Source organism: Ascaphus truei, chromosome 4, assembly GCF_040206685.1.
Source record: "Ascaphus truei isolate aAscTru1 chromosome 4, aAscTru1.hap1, whole genome shotgun sequence".
Classification (NCBI taxonomy): Eukaryota; Metazoa; Chordata; class Amphibia; order Anura; family Ascaphidae; genus Ascaphus; species Ascaphus truei.
Genome location: NC_134486.1, coordinates 233,759,096 through 233,780,050, shown reverse-complemented (window position 1 = coordinate 233,780,050; position 20,955 = coordinate 233,759,096). Strand labels below are relative to the sequence as shown.

Genomic DNA, 20,955 nt, shown 5'->3' with positions numbered 1-20,955 from the left:
AACCAGACCATTCTGATTTTGACTTTACATTTAAAGAACATTGTGCCATCTCTGATCTAGAAGATTTATACTTGGAACAAAATATGGAGGATAATTCACAAGATGTGTCCCTATGTAACTTTTTAAGTTTCGAACACACTACATTTAGGAAGAAATCTACTTTCTGTCCTTATGGCTCAAAAAGTCCATTTATCACTACATTTGAAAAGTTGGTGGAAAAAGATCTAAGGATTTTAGCAGAAGAATGTAAGCATGACTCACATTGGCATGGCAATCTAACCACCCTTGAATTGAAAGAACTGCATAATCTTAAACAAGATAAAACAATTGCTATCAAAAATGCAGACAAGGGTGGGGCGATTGTTATACAATCTGCAGAGAGTTATAAACAAGAAGCCTTGAGACAACTCTCTGACACTAGGGCTTATCGTAAACTATCCTCAGATCCTACCACCAATTTTTCACAAAAATTGAGTGCATTACTTGACTTAGGCAAATAACTTTATGTATTGAGTAATAAAGAATTTGATTTTCTATGTTCCCCTAACCCAGTAGTGCCCATCTTTCACTATCTCCCAAAGATCCATAAATCGCTCACAAGTCCCCCGGGACGCCCTATTGTGGCGAGTATTGGATCTTTGTGAGATGGACTCTCTCGTTTTATAGATGTATATCTACAACCAATAGTACAATCACTACCGTCATTTTTGAAAGACTCAAACCAACTGCTATTTGATTTAAAAAATATCAAATGGCGAGAGAGCTATAGATGGGTAACCATGGATGTTACCTCTCTATATAATATTATCAAACATGAGAAGGGCATTGCCGCCATACAACATTTCCTAAAGTTATCTCACTTAGCACCAGCACTTTGCACTTTTTTAATAGATTCTATCACATTTCTACTCACTCACAATTATTTTTCTTTTGATTCACAATTTTATTTACAACTTCGAGGCACCGCTATGGGCACATCTTTCGCACCCTCATATGCTAATCTTTTTATGGGGCTGTGGGAGTCTATTTTTATTTTTAGTGATCAAAACTCTTTTAGGCACCAAATTTTATTTTATAAATGCTATATAGATGATCTCCTATTTATTTGGGATGGTGATCTTTCTTCACTCCAAACATTTATTCACCAACTTAATATTAATGATAATAACTTAATATTCACTTTTCAAGAAAATATTCATCACATTTATTTTTTGGATTTAATGTTGTATATGGATATGCGGGGGAACATTCAAACGGATATATACAGAAAGCCTAATGCACGTAATTCTTATCTTAGAGCCGACAGTAATCATTCTAAATTTCTTATAAATTGTCCCTTGAGGATACCTTTTATAAGACTTAAAAGGTTATGTTCCACAGATGAAGCCTTTGACGTACAATCCAGAGACTTAATCTCAAGATTCACAGCGAGAGGCTATAGGGAATCTCATATTACAGAGGCACTTGATTCTGTTAAATTAATAGACAGAAGGGATCTTCTATTAAAGCGGACTAAATCTCCCAAATGTGAACTATCACATGGTGAGATGGCTATACTTTGTTCATTACACAACAAAGTAGACAATCAGATCAGATACGATCCATTATCTATAAACATTGGAACATTCTTAAATTAGATAATGACCTTAAACCTATCCTTGATAGGAAACCAAAATTTGTATTTAGAAAGGCAAAATCACTAGGTTCATTTCTTTCTCCGAGTCTATTTGATTCGAGAACTAATTTCACTAGGATAAAAATATTCCGAAAGGATTTTTTACATGTGGACACTGTGTGATATGCAAATATGCTAACAAGATTAAGAAAGTGACTTGTATTAACCCTAAAACTGTACATACAATACATACTTTTATTAACTGCAATTCGAGTTATACGGTATATCTCTTGAGATGTGGATGTGGTAGGGGCTATGTGGGCCGAACTATTAGACCTCTCAAAAAGAGAATTATGGAACATGTTCGTGCAATTAATAAACAAGACCTATCACATCCAGTCTCTAGACATTTTTCCACTTGCCCCTAGGGGACCATTAAGAATTTATCGTTCTCTGGTATAGATCATATACATGCCCCAATTCGGGGAGGAGATAGGTTTGGCATGTTGAATAAAAAAGAGATGTATTGGATTTACAGTTTGGATACATTGTACCCCTCTGGCATTAACATCGACTGGGAGTTAAAGCCTTTTTTATAACTTAATCTCCTAATTAAATTTTCCCTCATATTGACTTTATCCACTGATTCCATGAATGTCTATATCTCTCTCACTTCACTTTTCATTGATGTTTTGTTCTTTGACTAGATATCCTGTTCCAATTATTCTATATATTTTACATATATTCTTTTCTGTCGCCTCCGGTGTTCTAGACAGATTGTGATTTATAGCTTTATATATTTGTCACCTTTTACTATGAATTATCTTTATATATTATTTATATTATATATTATATATATATTTGTTGGTTATTAGAAACTGTTATAATTATTGTTATTCTATATACAGTAGGTCATTATTATTTATTATTTTTTATGACACATGAAGGTGACTAATATATAATACATTTATTTTTGCAATAGGGTTTTTTTATTTTATATCTCTTATGTCTTTTGGATCATCTTATGAGGATACATACACCTTTCGGTATTTCATTCATTTTTATTGATTTTATACTTTTATTTTTTTTATTTATATTCATTTTTCACAGTTCTTTCATTTTTTTATATTCACTTTTTTCTTTGTCTATTATTATTCACTTCATAATTATCCATTAATAGTTTATTATTTATATTTTGTTTATTATTATGATCAATATTATTTTCTTTATATATATATCATTTTTTTATTTCTTTAGCATGTTTTCTTCTTTTTTATTTTTTATTTATATATTTTCATTATATAGTATTTAAAGCTGCAGTTCAGTCAATGTCCTGCATGTGTGTTTTTTTTTAATAAATCAGTTCTGTAGTAAGAAAAAATACTTTTAGCATTTTCTGTTTTTAAAAAAACAACTTTGAAGACCAATATTCTTGTATTCTATTTTTTCAGCCATTTGCTAAGGCACTGCCCCTTCATGTCCTGTTACAAGCCCTGGCACACCCCTTTGTCAGCCCTGCCCTCCCTCTAGCACATGTCAGTGCAGGAGTGCTCATGAATATTCATGAGCTTCCACTGAGAGAAAGAAGCAGAAGAAAAATAGATCCCTTCACTAATTATGTCACCAAATTTCACCTATCAATACATGGAGAACGAATTGACCTGCAGCTATACAGTTCTTTAGGTAATTAGAGATTGCACACATGAAACTATTGAAGTAAAAAAAAAAATTAAAAAAAAAAAAAAAAACTGAACTCCAGCTTTAATAGGTTTATGATTTTTGGATTTAGAAATCTTGTTGTTTCTATGTATGTATTAGTTAGTCTTTTTATAATATTGTTATTTGATGTTTTTGTAAACATTTGGTTCATTCAGTTCTGTATAATGGTCAGTTGTTTGATGTCACCTTGCATTATAGACTTTTGTCTTTCTGATTTCAACCAGCAGCTGTTGCATAATTAAGTACGTAATTGCCCAATTAGGTTGTATTATCAGAGGGCGTGCACCTACATTTGACCATTATAAAAACAGATACTGAAGGAACCTCAGTACTCTTTGATAAAGCGCCTCCACGGCGGGAAACGCGTCAGAGTTTTAATCTGTGTGTCTGTTTTTTTGGCTTATATGCCTAATAAATAGTTATTTTTGCCCCAGCCCTTTGCTCCTTTTTGGCAGTGCTCTACCTTCTACCCTTATCTACCTTACATCCAAATAAGTATACTATTTAAATCAAGCAAGTCACCATAAATCAATTAGCATTCATTAATCAAATCACAAAACAATTATAATACCATCCATAACAATTACACAATTAACTATTTCAATCGTTAAACAGAACAAGTTACCATCAGACAAAAAGAATACAATATACAAAAGCAAGCCTCACCCTAACCTAAAGTACAGCATACAACACCAAAAATTACATCTATCTAATTCCAAAATACATTACACACACATTTATGCATAGCAGCATAGCCAAAATCCTTTTAAGGACAGCAAAACAAGCATTTCCTACCAAACCATTTCTTACACTTTTTGTATATATCGATCTAGACATACATACATACAGTGGCAAGAAATGATCTTAAAAAATAATAATATCACATGTAAAAAAAAAAAAAACCATGTACAAGTTAAAAAAATATATATATTTTGTTCACTTACCATTACTTGACCCACTCACCGACTCCAGTTGAACAGCTTACTCTCGAACCAATCCACGCACAGGAACCCATAAAATAATAAACCATAAAATAATAAAACATAAAATAATAAACCATAAAATAATAAACCATAACAATCCAGGGGTCTTCTATTTGTAATCCATCTTCATCTGTATTCTTCTTTCTTGTATCTTCTTCCACTCTCTTCCAGGGTCTTCTTCTCTTCTTTGACCATGCCCTGGCCTTTCTTCTGTAGGAGGTCCTTCCTCCTTGGCGTCTGCCTTCAAAATGAGACGACATAGGCTTTTATAGGCCTATGACGTCACATTTTCGTCATATGGTTCCCACGGCCCTGATTGGGCCGTGAAAACCATGTGATTTTGGGGGGGAAAATTAATTTTGATGACGTCATTTAAAGGCAATGACGCCAGAATTGCTGTACTTCAATTGCCTTTTAGATGACATCATGAAAAGAAAGATGGCCGGCCTCACATGGTACGGTAGCCAATCAGAGTGTGGGAAATACATCCCAACTCTGATTGGCTCTAGTACCATGTGACAGGCTTTCAACGACATCACATCCGTTCTCCCCAAAGCCTCTGTCACATGGTCTACTAGAGCCAATCAGAGTAGGGATGTAGTTCCCACGCAAGACTCTCCCAATGAGGTTTTAGGTCTGATTTTTACAATCTCAGCCTTTAACCTTCAGGGACAGAGACACCCTATTTTTGATTATACAGTCACTAAAGTTTTATGGTCATTGCTTATATACCTCACTAGCCCCAACAAATAATTATTTAATGGTCATGTAGAAAAAAGAGGGCCCTCTTTTTTCAACATGACCATTAAATAATTATTTTTTTATGGGACACGCACTCTCCTGATCATTTAATTTGTTGGATACCTGTTGTAGTGCTCTGCCTCCTCTCCTTCTTTTTGTTACATTGACTCACTGGACGGCTGCACACGTGAGGACCCCCACTTCAGGATTACATGGACGCTGCAGCCTCATAAGTGAGTAACTTGCCTGCTACATGTTTTCCCAATTATGGATCTCAGGACTTTTTATTTACTTTCTAGGGTACTTTAAATGTTTATGATTCTTGGTGTGGTTGTGTATACTTACCCACGTGGGTGGGGAGTTCACTATCTAGGAATACGTACCCAGTACCTGTCTTCAATCAAGCATTTATTTGGGGGTCTCTATACAAGTACCTTTCATTATTCCTCATTACTCTTCTCCTGGCTTTGGTCTTACATTACGCATTGACTTTTATTGATCACACACACACAGACTGACACACACACTGACTGACACACATACACACATTCACACACACTGACGGACACTGACTGACACACACACACACACACACACACACACACACACACACACACACACACACACACACACACACACACACACACACACACACACACATACACACACACACACACACACACACACACACACACACACACACTGACTGACACACACACACACACACACAGACTGACACACACACACACAGACTGACACACACACACTGACTGACACACACACACACACAAGGAATTCAGTTACTATAAATATAGAAGTGCAAATAGCTAAAACACGCGTTCTAAGTCAAACTTCTTTGTGTTTTGACAATAAAAATGTGTTTTGATTTTAAATTAAAAACATCACCATTACAAATAAAATTTCCGTGACAAACAATGACAAAAGACAAAGAAGTTTCACTTAAAATGCGCGTGATCAGCACACACACAATTCTTTTTTAAAATATAGGCACCACATCTGCTTTACACTAATCTTGTGGTACTGAGCCTGTGGAAATTGAGTCCTTGAATCTTACATGTAATGGTTTGGCTATTACTGAACTTAACTCCTTAAGATCTCTTGGATTTATGCCATCGGGGCCAGGTGCCTTATTTACTTTAATTTCATCAAGCCGCCTATGAACTTCTTCCTCAGTTAAACAATTGTTCGTTAATACAGAGGTTGTGGCTTCATCCTGCGGCACTACTATTGTAATTGATTCTTCCCTGGCAAACACAGAGGCAAAGAATGTGTTTAATACCTCTGCTTTTTCCTTATCTCCAATAATCTGCCTACCCATCTCACACTGAAAGGGTCCTATATTTCCTTTTCTAATTTTTTTTGTTATTAAGGTACTTAAAGAACTTTTTAGGGTTGATCTTAATTTCTATTGCAATCCTTTTTTCATTATCCATTTTTGCTAATTTGATTGCCCTTTTGCAACTTTTGTTACATTCCTTATAATTCTGATACGAGGCCTCCATCCATTCTGATTTTAAGAATCAAAACGCCTTCCTCTTCTTTTCTATTTCCTACACTATATGTTTATTTAGCCACATTGGTTTAGACTTATTTCTTTTATATTTATTACCCAAGAGTATACACTGACAAGTGTGGTTTTCTAACAATAGAAGAAATCCTGCGGGAGGTAAGCGGAGCACAGCAGAGCAAATGCAGGGGCTAAACACCAAAATGAAGAACAGTTCTCTTTGATAAAGGGCAGACGCCTGAAACGCGTAAGAGATTTTTACTCACCACTTACCATGATGTCGATCATGCAATAAAGGACTTTTATTCATTTTGGTGTTTAGCCCCTGCATTTGCTCTGCTGTGCTCCGCTTACCTCCCGCAGGATTTCTTCTACTGTTTATCATCAGCGTGACGCACGCCTAAGGAACAGCTGATATCTGCTAACTGTGAGTACCCCAGTCCGCTTACCTGCGTTCTGGGGCTAATGTTCCTTGTACCCACATACCTCCTAAGGGGGACATTATACTGTTCTTAGGTAATCAGATATTTTACACTGATTTTACCGTTAGATACAGGTCCCTCCCGCCATAGAGGAGTAAGGGTTAACTGTATGGAACACACGGTTTACATGCTTCATAAGACAGCTTCTCCAACTTGTTATTGATCATATGACATATACCTACAATCATTAATACAAGGAATACCACTTAGCTGAGCACGGTACTGGGGATCTTTTCCCTATTTTTTGACTGGTTTTCTAACAAGTTTTAAAGACTGCCCATTTATCTTCCACATTCTTCCTGGCAAAAATAATTATTCCTTGCAGATTAGACTTCAATTTATTAAAATCTGCCTTTCTAAAGTTTAAAGTCTTTGTTGAAACCAAGTAATCTGGTTTCTGATCACTTATTTCAAATGAGACCATGTTATGATCACTGTTTCCCATATGTTCCCGGACTTCAATATTTGTTATTACTTCTACATTGCTTGATATTAATAAATGTAACAGACGTGCTCGCCACAAACCTGGGACCGGGCCGCGGGGCTGAGTTGGGGATGTGAATACACAGACCTTAGACCACGACGCCGGTTCTGGATTGCGCAGTTCGTAGTCATTCGTAGCAGGGTCAGGGTTGGAGAGTGTAGAGTAATCCTTAGGTAAGCCAGGGTCAGGGTTGGAGACGTCAGGGTAATCGATATCCAGGCTCGAGTTCGGCAACAAGGAATCAGGTACGCAGCGCTTCAGCGTAGCAGCTTTACTGCGGAAGTTGCCTCTGCGCGAGGAGCGGGGGCGGCCCATAACAAAGGCCCCTGCAAGGCGGGAAGGCAGCACAGGAACCAGGACACGGTCTCTGCAATCAAGAAATGCAGCAGGACCAGGAACCAGACCTCTGCACAGAAAGCAGGCCTCAGGGAACAGGAAGCTGAAGGATTGTGCTGGGGATCCAGCGCTTCAGCATAGGAACCAGTACACGGCCTCTGCTATGGAGAAATGCAGCAGGCCCCAGGAACTAGAACATTAATACATGAACAGGGCGCCAAACAGGTAGCTTGTTGCAAACACAGTACATCCTAGGAAAAAGGACTATGCTCGTCACTGAGGCATTGTGAGAGAATAGTATAAGAAGGCCAGCGGGCAATCACAGGAGAGAGGTGTGAGGGCATTCCTCCAATGAGAGAGCACCGAGGCAGGACTGCAGTAATTGCCAGCACAGGTGGATGTGAGGGGAGGTTGTCTGGAAACAGCACCGTTCTGTAAGGAAAGGGTTTCCACCAAACCCAGGAACGGATTCCTTACACCAAATCCATTATTGCCCCTTTGCTGATTGGTTCCTCAATAATTTGGGTCATGGAATTGTCTATAAGCACCCCAAAAAAACGGTTTCCTTTTGTTGTAATGCTAATCTCATTGCCCCAGTCTATGTCTGGATAATTAAAATCACCTATTATGTCGGAGTCATTCCACTTAAAACAATGCCATTCTTATTCTGTACGTTTTACAGGCAGAACCGGAAGTTGTAAAAGGGGGGCCGGTACAAGAATATTTTCCCACCAGGGCAGCGCTGAGCCTGAAAAATCCTTCTACCTTATCCATTGTAGAGCACAGTGGGTCCTGGCACCTACTGCATCGATACCGTACAGATGTAGCAGACGTTATTGCTGCTGCTGGCATGTTGCAGTGGGACACTGCCATTTAAAATGCATCCGCCACATGTGAAAAAGGGGTGGAGCTAATGTGCCAGCGGGTGTAATAACGTCTGCTACATCTGTAGTTCTGCCCCTGCTTAAACTGTGGAAGCCCTTTTCAAATATATTGTTTCTTAGCTGAGCCCCTGCCCACTTATCCTATGTATGTAAAAAAACCCATTGCATTGTGAGGGCTCATATTTTTTAAATAAAGTTTTTCTACATTGTGTTGCAATTATAACATTGTTACAGTATAACCTTTATATTTATTACATAACAAAATAGGCAAAAAAATAAAATGATTTGGTCTTGAAGAGTAGAATCACCACCACTAACTTCCAAGGAACTCCAGGGTTCTGCAGAACACAGGTTACAAAACCACTGCTTTATATGATTTTCTTCAATCATATTTAATGTATGTATATTCCCAGGATTGGCTGTGTTACTTAAGACGCTATGACATTGTATTCACTTCTCTTGGATTTATATTACCAGCACACTTGGAAATATGTGGATTAATAGGTACTGTTTTCAAATACTGTTTTGAAAATGGAATCAAGAAACCACATGTCTTACATCTTCAGGCTGGGAATTCCCTTGATATATTTCCTCAGTTGTAGCCTTTTTCTGCACAGCTGAATTTTTACAAGACACACATATTTATAAGTTCAATCACCCATCTTGGGAAAGAGACTTAACATTCTTGGTATGTCCTACAATTTACTACTTCCTTGATCTCTAATGTATGGTTTTATGTCAAACATTCACCCTCGAAAGAGCTTCTCTTTAAATTTCTCTCACCACTCAATGACCACAGAAGAGCAGACTTTTCTCCCAGAGGACACATGACATGACACAACTTCAGCTTTCAAATAAAGGCAGAATTGTAAGATTTATAATATGACATTTAAAATAACCTGGAAAAGAGCACAGAGAACTCCAATGGTGTGGAGTAAAATCTTTATGAAATCATATTAGATATAAGTATGCACTCACATAACCAATTCATGGTACTAAGCATCAATTGTTCTCCACTTGTGATGGGTCCGTCTTATTCCCTTCCTGCCCATTGAAGTACAGCAGCGATGAACCTTCAGCCAACACGTTCCTCCACATGGCATCCCGTGTATTCTGGAGCTCAGCGTGCTCAACATCTCGCTTTGGTGACATCACTAGGGAGGTACAACCAGTAACCAGAAAGCACCATCGGTCTATTCGACACATTTCACAAGTGGTGGCTCGATTCCCAGGGACCGCTACTCGTCCATACTGTGAAGTTTATATGCACATGTCCACCATTACTGACCATACTACAAATAAAAAGTTTAATTCATTCCTTATGTGTATGTATTTACTGATTTACTATGCAAGATTAATGACAATGGCATTTCAATGAAGGCCTGGGCATTTTCATAATAGTTGACGCCAACACCAATTTTACCAGCTAGATCAATTTACATAAGTTCTGGGAGCTGTGGACTGCTCCCACATAGCACTAGTGCCACCACGAGGGAATTTTTTTTGTACAAGAACGAGAAACTCTTTCATTGTATAAATGTACTTACTTGTGATACCTCACTTATAATTACCAATCTGTTTGCTAAGTACCTGCATTCCTGCTTTCTTTATCTTTTTCCACTCTCCCATTTCTGAACTACTGGAGGCTAGACAGCAGCAAATTTAATGGTTCCTTGGTAAGTACACTTTTCAAATATTACATCTGATTACTATTTTCAATTAATTGTCTCAGAATTAATCTTCTTTATTTCCAATTTACATACAGGTGTTAGTGCTTACTCTCTCAGGTCTTAGCTCTTTATAACCTTAGCCAATCTATCCACACCCATGGACATTCGTATAACCAGGCCCATGTTTTCAGCAGATCTGTCATAGAACGCACATTTGGTCTTCTGAAAAGCAGCTTCGGGTGCCTTGACAGATTAAGTGGGGCATGTATCTATTCTCCAGCTATTGTCTATGAAATTATAACAATGTAGCAAAGAATGTAGCATTCTCCCCAACATAGTTGTAACTAGGGGAAGGCCAGTTGTATAGAAAAATTACCAGCCTGATGATATGGATGAAGATTAGGCAGAAGTTGGCAATACACTGGAGGAAGCAAGAAGGACCAGTGACTAAGTAATTCACTAATTCTCTAATTGTAATTGTAATCTTATACATGACAGCTTTACAAACTTTGCACAAACAAATTGTTTTTGTAAAAGGTACAGCACAGGCAGTCCTCGGTTATCCAACGGAATCCGTTCTGGAAGTAGCGTTGGATAGTGAAACCGTTGTAAAGTGAGTCCCATGTTAATCAGTGGAGTTGAGCGTCGGATAACGCATTCAGGAGTCGGATAACGCATTCCGGCGTCAAAAAATGGCCCATAGGGTTGCATTGTAAAGCGTTGGATATGCCATTCGTTGTAAAGTGAAACGTTGGATAGCGATGACTACCTGTATACATTTTACTTCCTAAATGTAAAGAAATGTACATAAAACAAACGAAACATAGTTTTCCACATTACTCCTCAGAGGCCCTCTGACAAAGCATGTTTCTAAGACAAACTATGCAGCACCACACAGGTGATTGTAATAGTTTGCCATAGCTGTAGAATGGTGTTGGGTTGTCGCAAAAAGGTGGTTTGGAAGGGGGACACTGGAGGGAATTAATGTTTTATAGTATGCAACACAGTTCTACATCACAGAGTATGATTTGAACATGCAGAAATATATAATTGACTTGTCAATGAACAATTTATCAAGCAATGCATCTTAAAAAGATTGATACCACTAGCCCACATTATGCAAAATGATTGTAAGATGTTGTAACCCATCTTCCAACCCCCCCCCCCCCCCCGGTCGCATATCGTGATGCATACCTGTGAGGAACAGGAGGGCCTGAGTCTCCCGCGATGGTATGGGGGACAACAGGGACAGGCTTCTGGGGTTAGTGCCTTCATCTTCTAGCAACGGTGCAGTGCCTCCATCTCTGGCGAGCCCTATAGGGGTAGGGTGAAATCCTCCCAGAGAGCCCTGTCTCAGGGCGAGAGATTTCAGTCTCAGTCTCTTGTAAAAGCAGCAAGTCTCTTTATTATACAACAGCTCACAGCAGCAGCAGAAGCAGCAGCAGCAGCAGCAGCAGCAGCAGCAGCAGCAGCAGCAGCAGCAGCAGCAGCAGCAGCAGCAGCATACACAGGGTCTTTTCCTCCTCCTCCTTCTCCTCCAGAATGTACCCCTTCAGGAGGGGCTGTCTGGGGCTCACACTGCTCCTGGCCTCCACCTCCAAGTGCAGACACTCAAGGTGAGGCTAGCTTCCCCCCTCACCCCCTGAGCAGGGTGAGAGGCATTGGTCCACCACACTAGAGCTCTACTCAGTCTGGCCTGAGCTTCTCCTCCAACTGTAACACTTCATTCTCCTGTCTCTGATCCCAGGACAGACTTCACTCCTCTCACTCCCAAGACAGAACTCACTCTCACACCCACTGCCACTGACAGGATCAGGCAACTAACTTTAGACAGCCCCACCCATCATGATGTCAGCAGGCCCCTCCCCTGTGTCTCTTGCCTTTCACACAGAGTCAGGGGGCCTACCTCCACCAATCAAGGCCATGATAACTACTGGCGGCCTGCCCTTAGCAGGACTTACACCAGTAGGATGATAGATATATAGCCCTATTTCTTACCAGGGCTACAGTATTAGCTGGAAGCTGAGCAATATAGTTACATTGTTACATAGTAGATGAGGTTGAAAAAAGACACATCCATCAAGTTCAACCTATGCTAAATTAAAGCAGCAGTTCAAGCAATATCCTACTGAGAAAATACTTGTAGCATTTAAAAAAAGAAAAAATGTTTTAAAGACATTTTGAATGTTACCAATGTAGGAAGCATTTCCAAAGGGACAGCCCCCTTCCCATTCTGATAGGCTCTGGCTCTTGAGCCCCGCCCTCTCTCTAGTAGTGAACCAATTGTATCTAGTAACTGCCCAGTCAATCATATTCCAGGACTACATTGCCCACAATGCTGTGCAAGAACTGAATTAAATAACCCGGAGCAATTGATCGATTACAGGAGAACAGATCGATCTGCAGCTTAGCTAATCACTTGTCAGTATGCAGATTGTATTGATGCACATATTGAATGGGAAAAATATATATATTTAAAAAAAAAACAGCAGCTTGAACTGCAGCTTTAAGATGACAGATACATTATCCTATATCCGTACTTACAGTATATTGATCAAGAGGAAAGCAAACAAAAACCTCAGTGAAATATCATCCAATGATATCTCATAAGGGGAAAAATAAATTCCTTCCTGACTCCAAGAATTGGCAATCCGATTACTCCCTGGATCAACATCCTTCCCATGTTTACTTATTTGGTATATCCCTGTATACCTTTTGTTTCTAAAAAGATGTGTAGCCCTCTTTCCTCTTTATGTGAAGAGTCTACTGGTGCTGATATTACCTGTTGGCTCACAGAGATCTGAGCCTCCGCCACTGAGAGCCTGGAGTATACCTGAGATACTAGGTGACAGCGCCTCCACCTGTACGGGATCCCAATTGGTTGGGATAACCCCGTGCAGGAACAAATAATAATACCACACAGAATATAACAATAACCTTTATGACCTTTACTAAGCACACATATCGATATATACCTTAACCACTCTATAATGCATGAGGTACAATTGCCGATGCACCATGCCCGGCTGTAGTAACCCACCACTGTGTTACCCCACACCGTGTCAACAGTACTGTCCGAGGCCCTTGGCCACTCTACCAAGTAAGTGTCCAAAAGTAAAACCAAACCCTTTAGATGTGATCAGCGCAGTACTGTACTGTACAGTGTTGGTGCACTTTTAGAACGATACCTGCCCAGGGCTCCTGCACCCAGGTATCTACCGTAGAATACAAGAGGGACTCCGTCTGGCCTGAAGTCGTCATCCGCCACCGCATGGGGTGAATACCTGCGTGGATAATATCACCGTCAGGATAGTCTCTGTGTCCTTTGTGGTGCTCTGATTCCAGAACCCACCTTGCAGGACTGCACAGCATGGCAGCTGTGTCCCTGACTATACCAATGCCCTATCCAAGGGCCTGTCCCTAAAGCAGCACAAGCTTTACAAGTGAATCGGGGCCTAGCTGGGGCTTAGGGGACAAGGTCTGGCCTAGCCCAGAGGAGCACTGCTCCCTGGACACTACCTGATCCTTTGCAGTCCCTCTTCCGACTGCCGCCGTGGATCCTGCGCGCAAAATGTATCTTTTTTCCAAAGCAGGGGATCCGGCCACGCAATTGGCTCCCTGGGGTCATGTGTGGTATGCCCCAAAGCATCATGGGGCTTGTAGATCCCTACGGATTCCCCTTAGCTCAATCACGCCTCACGCGCCTGCACTGCGCACGTGCGGCACCTCGCGCATGCGCAACATAACTTAAAATGGCGGCGGCCGACAGAGGAAGCCACCAGATCCTCCGGCGAGTCATTTGCTGCTCCCTACACCTGCCGCAATGCCGCCCGCTCCTGTCCCCGCCTCCGCTGCTAAGTGCGACTGCGCGCAAAGGTAAGGGGACAGAGGGGCACCAGGGGAACCCATGCCACAGATGTCCAACCTTTTTTGAACAAATCTATTGTATCTGCCATCACAGTGTCCATGGACATTTTAACTGCTCTTACCTTAAATAACCCTTTCCTTTGTTGCTGGTCTCCTTTCCTCCAAACTTAAGGGATGACGCTTTGTTCTTTGTACTGCTCTTGATATGAATAGTTCTTTTGAAAGCTCCTTGTACTGTCCACGGATATATTTGTATATAGTTATCATATCCACTCTAAGACGCCTCTTTTCAAATGTAAATAAATCTAATATAGCTAGCCTCTCCTCATAAGTTAGATTGCCCATCCCCTTTATTAATTTGGTAGCTCTTCTCTGCACTCTCTCTAGTTCCATAATGTCTTTTCTAAGGATTGGTGTCCAAAATTGGACTCCATATTCAAGGTGTGGTCTTACTAATGCTTTGTAAAGGGGCATAATTATGTTTACTTCCCTTCCATCCATTGCACGTTTACTGCAAGATAAGATCTTGTTTGCCTTTGCAGCAACTGCATGACTTTGGGCACTATTGCTAAGCCTGCTGCCTACAAGCACTCCTAAATCCTTCTCCATCATCTAATTTATCCCAATATCATTTGTAAGTCACCTGTTTATTCTTGTTTCCCAAATGCATAACCTTACATTTACCTGTATTAAACCTCATCTGCCATTTACCTGCCCAAGTTTCCAGTGTCTCCAAGTCTTTCTGGAGAGAAATTACATTCTGCATTGATTCTACTACCTTACACAATTTAGGGGCATGCAGAAAGCTCCAATAAGTCACTTTTCGGCAGCTTCTCGCCAAAAAAGCCTATATCGATTCAGTAAGCAGCGAGAAGCTGGTGAGAAGTTCGGCGGGTTTTTTTTGCGAGAAAAAAATTCTCCAAACGGGCGATAAGAAGCCTCTTCTTGCCACTGATCACCAGTTTCTCAAACTCGTGTTATTCTAGTAGCCCCGATCAGCAGATCGCCACTCTAGAATTGAGATTTTCACGCCAAATCGTCTTGCCAAAAAAAAGTTGGCAAGAAGGTGGGGAGAAGCTGCTGAGAAGTGCTGAGACAGGACTTAGAAAGGACTTAGAAAAAAAGCACTTTTCCTGCCTCGGATTGATGCTGGGGTCTCATATAAACATATTTATCCATTAATATCAGCACCGGATACCCCCGGCATGAATCAGATGAAAGAAACATGCATTTACAGCCCACTTCATTACCTTAGCGGCTAACCGATAAGGCAATGAAAGGGTTAACCACCCGTGCCAGGCTTATTGTGGGTAGCGGGGGTGAGTGAGGTGGTATTTAGCCCTTGGTGGGGGTTTAGGCCTTGCGGGGGTGTTGCGGTTGGACTGAACCCATTCATTACATTAGCGGTTAATACCGCTAAGTTAATGAAGGGGTTAACCCCTCCCGCTACCATCCGGTAGACCTAAACACCCATCCTTGGGGCTACTACCCCCTTCACCCACCCTCACCACCCACAATACAAAACAATATACACAACAGCCCTACTAGCCACCTCCTATGCCCCAAATAAACCATTACAATATCTAATACACAACAATACACAACCTACTCACTCTGTGCCCCCACATACTGTAAAACCATGATTTATTATTTTACACACATGATTAATACCCCAGGCCGGCGGGGGTCCCCGGTTGTTCCGACGGGTGTCCGCAGGCCCCACAGTGCACTCTGGGGGTTACCCACGGGTGTCTGGGGCCTCCGGGTGGCCCCTGCTAAGCTGCTTGGGCCTCCAGGTGGTCCCACGGGTCCATGCGGGCCACAATGGGGTCCATGGGTGGTCCCCGCGGGTGTCATCTGGGGGCCCTCGGGTGGTTCCCACAGCTGTGGGGCCCCCGGTTCTTCCCCGCAGGTGTCCTCAGGTGGTACCCGTGGGTCCTCATGTGGTCTTCATGGGTTCCCGCTGCCCTGCGGTACCAATCCTGTATGTGAAAAAATAAAACATGGCCTACATTTAAATCAATCCCCCTCCTCCCACCCCCAGCACCACCGCCGCCACCACCAAATACATACAGTAAAGTAATGGGCAAAATAACTATTATCCAGATATGGATAATAGATTATTTGCCCATTATAAAACACAGCATTATCCATCTTAAATCAAGTAAATAAATACAGTTCTACTTACCCCTGCAATGTGAAGGGCATCCTCGTCAGCTTACTGCAGGACCCTGTCCCTGTCCTCCGTTGCCAGAAAAATACATAGCAAAATACATTCTAATGTCCCCTAACCCCTTAATAACCTTAGCGGTTAATAACCGCTACAGTAATTAAGGGGTTAATCCACCCTGCCCCGCTACCCACCAGTGAGGCCTAACCACCCTCCCCGGACCCACAAAGAACATTTCTAGACATGCTAGGCACCCTGAAGAGTTCTCAAAAGGTCGAATGGAGCAAGCATGTTGAAGCACTGGTGCATGCTTACAACTACACCAGGCATGACTCTACGGGGTACACACCATACTTCATGATGTTCAGGCGAGAGGCATGACTGCCTGTAGACATCCGTCTCCGGGTATCAACCGATGGGGTACCCAATATGGCCCATTATCGACACGTGAAGAGATTTCAGGATTGCCTGCACCGCGCCTATCAGCTAGCGTAAAATGTCTCAGCTCATCTAAATGCCGGTAACAAGAGAAGGTATGACCACAAGGTCTGATATCGAGAACTTCGTCCTGGAGACGCTGTTCTCCTACGAAATTTAGGGATCCCTGACAAACGACCGCTGGTGCGACGGGGTCTTCAAAGTAGAGTTCCAAATGCCAGGCCTCCCAGTCTACCGTATATGAGACGAGGATGGTCTGGTAAAGGTTTGGCAAAGAAACCACTTGCTACCCATCCAACAAGTGGGGGAAAGTGACCCCGAACCAAATGCAATAGTGACGGCCAGTGAGCCAGTGGTGTCAGAAGAGAACGCTGAACCAGAAGAGTTTACAGAGACTCCAGCTTCGGTAACAGAGAAAACCCTTTGAAAGGAACTTCCACCAACTTCAATGGAGACTGGTGGGCACCTCCCAAAGGAGCACCGGGTAATGGGCCCGTGCCTCAGATACCCTCACCCGTGGCTTCAACAATCCGTCCATTTGACCCACTAAGCCCGAACTTTGTACCACTCAGAGACTTTGTAGAGACTGGTTCACCCCTTAGCCATTGGCCAAGGCCCCAGGACTATGATAGACTCTACCAAGTAGGAACCAATGAAGAAGAGCTTTGCAAAATCCAGCGAGTGAGACGCCCTCCCACTAGAGTGGCATATGATTGGTTAAGGGCACCCCACTATGAGGCTCAGCAGCTGGCTAAGGGCAAGCTGGCCTCAGTTATCAATATGTTTGTTGAGATGTATAATATTGTTTAAAGTGATGGATGTGTTAAGTTGTATCATATTCATACATTTTTTATTATATAATATTTGTGTTACGTTGTTCCCAAGCAGGGTCGTTGGTTTCTTCACCAGGGGGAGAATGTTGCTAAGTTCCCCCCCTGGTTCCCCTTACCTCAGTTGCAGCTGCAGGGCTGGGGGAGATAATGCTGGGATGCCGGGGTGCGCATGGGTGCTGCCGGAGTAGGGATCTGATCGGCATGCTGTGGGAGTGTTGAGGCAGGCAGGCTGGCGATCCAGTCACCGGGACTCCGTGGCGGCACCTATCACAGGGCTCCACCATATTGTGACTACCTGTGAATGCACGATAGAAAGGTGCGCATGCGCAGTGCACAAGCAAGTAGCGGCGGCCATTACAGAAATGCTCCGCAGGGGATCTACATATCCCAGGATCCCCTGAGGGGGCTAGACCATGTGGGCAGAGACAGCCAATAGGGCTGCAAGGATCTCGGCAGGCAAGAGATACTTTTGGCATGCTTGAGGGACACCACGCCAGTCGGGAGCAGGACGGAGAGGAAGTAGGTAATGTCCAGGGAGCAGTGCTCCGCTGGACTAGGCCAAATTTCTCCCAGGTCCAAGTTAGGCCCCGACTCACTGTAGTTGTGTATGCTGCAAGGGAAGGCCAAAATATAGAGAAGCTTCCCCAGTATTGTGTAGTGTCAGGGACACAGTGACTACCCCACGCTGTGAAGCACAGCCTGCAGTCTGGGACCAGATCCAGGCATACATCACCAGAAGTGGAAAAAGGGGAAACAGTGCGCAACTAAAATAAACTCACAAAAAGTGAAAAAGTCTATTTAAATGCCCCCACAAATTCAGGTGAATAAATGTGTGTATAACAAATAAATATACAACCTCAACCCATTTAACATAATGAGCGTCTGCAGCGGTCAGAGGGGGTGGCTCAGCACCCCTAAGCACTGGAGAAAAAAGAAAAAACACAGCACAAAGAAGCTTGTCAAGTTGTGATTTATTTACTGTTGGGAGCTTTATTTTAAGCCCCCATACCGCTCGGCTTATTACTTTGCCATTGCTACTTCGGGAGATTGTGTGCCTGTGTGACATCATCAGTGGTCGACCGGCATCCCTGAGTCCCGTGATCCTGTTCTCCTGCGGTGCTCTGCGCAGTGTGGAAGGCGGCTCGTGTGCTGTACCTGACTGTGGGACTTGATCTACGGGTGCCGATGCACACAACCCATTGGCTTCCGTAGGACTGTTCGGTTCTAACACTGTCTCCACGGAGGACTGGATGTGTCATGGTCTGAGAGACTTTCCTTTACTTACCATCGGGAGAGCTGAATCATCTTGCCGCTTACGAGGAGTGACCCAGAAGTTGACATCCCGTCCTGTGGTTCCAGTTCTAGTGTGCGGTAACCCTCGCCATGCCACATGCCGTGCCTGTTTGTTTTTATCCTGATGTACGCAGAACCTTTAACTGTTATTAATACACATTTGTGTTTCACATTTCACGATGAGCGTTGGGCGCTGTTGTTTTTTTTTTATACATTACCAGAGGCTACTTTATAAGGGCATGCTCTGGCGGGAGACCCCTCCAGAGGCAACCGCCTGTGGATCAGAGCAAGAGAGGATCCGTCAGATCGCAGCGTGGGACCACGTCGCGGATCCACGAACTCAACTGCTCGGTTGGCCTGGTCTGGACTGAGACCAGGGAGGTATTATATCCATGTGCACCAATGGCCATACACACTGTGGGTAGCGCTATCCCACACACGCTCTTTGGGGAGGCACTGGTCTGTGGACACTAACGGGTTGAATGCCCAGGCTCTCCAGTACTTTGTGGGTTCCACTAGAGTGGTGTTACGGTGGGGCAGAATACGGTGTGGGTGCGGCCTGGTATGGCCTTGTTATTAACAATGTTATCTGTTGTATGCAAGTAAAGCAATGTTTGGGGAAGGGGAAAGGGATAGGGGACCCTCGCATCAGCCTATAATGAAATTAAATGAAATAAACAACGGTGCAATAAGGGGAGAGAACCGGATAATTAATGGGAAACAAAGACACCCTCAGGGCAGCACTCGTTATAGGTGATAATGAAATGGTGATAAATTTAAAATTAAAATGCTTTAATTGTATTGGTTAAAATAAGTGTCAAAATCGTTGAAATCAATAAACAACTGACAGTGGTAAAACAACACACATAACAGACAAAAATACAAAATACTTTAACTGAAATCAAGGGGGGAAGGTAGAGATCCTACCTATCTGCTAATTAGCAGTAATGAGCAATCAATGACTGAATAGTCAGCCCCCTGGTTCAGCAATAACAGTTTTAAAAAGCCTATAACATAAATACAGGTAACGGTGGACTGGTCATGCACAAATATATGCCAAAAAAGGCTATGCAAAATATAATGCAATAGAGTGAAAGCTCACTGGTGATAATACAGCTATAGTGCATTAAATTGTAAAACTAGCTTAAGTATTGAAAGGTCCCCACTAAAGGATTGAAATAACCTAACTTAAGGTGGGTAAAGTGGTGATGCAAGTGTTAATGAACAGTGCACAAAAGAGCTCACAAAATGTGGTACTTAGCTCTGGGGCACGGATCTAGTCCGTATCCAGTTACTGCACCGACACACTTTATTCGAGCAAATACCCAGTATGTACCTGGCAGATACCTGGAATGCGCCGCTCCTCACCTCTGACAAGCCCCGTTGCATTTACCTTCCCAGCCTGGGTTCATGCCTGGCTGATGGGCGGCTGATCTGTTAAATGATAATGATTAGGATTTAATAGGCTGCAATGCTTCGCGTGTCTACCAGATGGCATAAATTCATGAATTGTAATGCAGTATATATATATATACTGTGCAGTATTGCAGCCAGCGGGAATAAAATGCTTCAATCCCTGCTTGGAAAATACCTCAATGCACTCGGGCAGAAAACAGTCACAAACCTCAATACACCCGGGTATACCTGAATTCGTGTGCCAGTGGCACATTTGAACTAGGGGGCTATAACTGGATACGGACTAGATCCGTGCCCCAGAGCTAAGTACCACATTTTGTGAGCTCTTTTGTGCACTGTTCATTAACACTTGCATCACCACTTTACCCACCTTAAGTTAGGTTATTTCAATCCTTTAGTGGGGACCTTTCAATACTTAAGCTAGTTTTACAATTTAATGCACTATAGCTGTATTATCACCAGTGAGCTTTCACTCTATTGCATTATATTTTGCATA

The 20,955-nt window shown here is 42.3% G+C and overlaps 1 long non-coding RNA gene across 1 annotated transcript in view; it reads right to left on the bottom strand.

The window, feature by feature from the left end:
• LOC142492056 (uncharacterized) overlaps positions 1 to 20,955 on the bottom strand; it is a 141,399-nt gene that overhangs the window by 59,606 nt on the left and 60,838 nt on the right. The gene's annotated exons all lie outside the window — the stretch shown is intronic.